This window comes from Arachis duranensis, chromosome 7, assembly GCF_000817695.3.
Source record: "Arachis duranensis cultivar V14167 chromosome 7, aradu.V14167.gnm2.J7QH, whole genome shotgun sequence".
Taxonomy (NCBI): Eukaryota; Viridiplantae; Streptophyta; class Magnoliopsida; order Fabales; family Fabaceae; genus Arachis; species Arachis duranensis.
Genome location: NC_029778.3, coordinates 35,211,809 through 35,212,332, shown reverse-complemented (window position 1 = coordinate 35,212,332; position 524 = coordinate 35,211,809). Strand labels below are relative to the sequence as shown.

Sequence of the window (524 nt, the reverse complement as noted above, 5' to 3'; positions counted from 1 at the left end):
TTTTCTTTAGGTGAATAGATCCACCTGCAGAATGATCAAATGACATTTTCGAAAATTCAGAGAGACCATAATAGAATATATCTAATAGGGTCCATTCAGAAAACATGTCAGATGGACATCTCTTGGTCAACTGCTTGTATCTTTCCCAAGCTTCATAGAGGGATTCACCATCTTTTTGTTTGAAGGTTTGAACATCCACTCTCAGCTTGCTCAGCTTTTGAGGAGGGAAGAACTTATCTAAGAAAGCAGTGACCAGCTTATCCCAGGAGTCCAGGCTATCTTTAGGTTGTGAATCCAACCATATTCTAGCTCTGTCTCTTACAGCAAAAGGGAAAAGCATGAGCCTGTAGACTTCAGGATCAACTCCATTCGTCTTTACAGTCTCACAGATCTGCAAGAATTCAGTCAAAAACTGATAAGGATCTTCAGATGGAAGTCCATAAAACTTGCAGTTTTGTTGCATTAAAGCAACTAGTTGAGGCTTAAGCTCAAAATTATTGGCTCCAATGGCAGGAATGGAGATG

The 524-nt window shown here is 39.9% G+C and overlaps 1 non-coding gene across 1 annotated transcript; it reads left to right on the top strand.

Moving 5' to 3' along the window:
- Nucleotides 1-104: 104 nt before the first annotated feature.
- Nucleotides 105-208, top strand: LOC127740939 (small nucleolar RNA R71). Its single transcript, XR_008001795.1, has one exon. It is a non-coding gene; the product is annotated as a small nucleolar RNA R71 (small nucleolar RNA).
- The last annotated feature ends 316 nt before the right edge of the window (nt 209-524 follow it).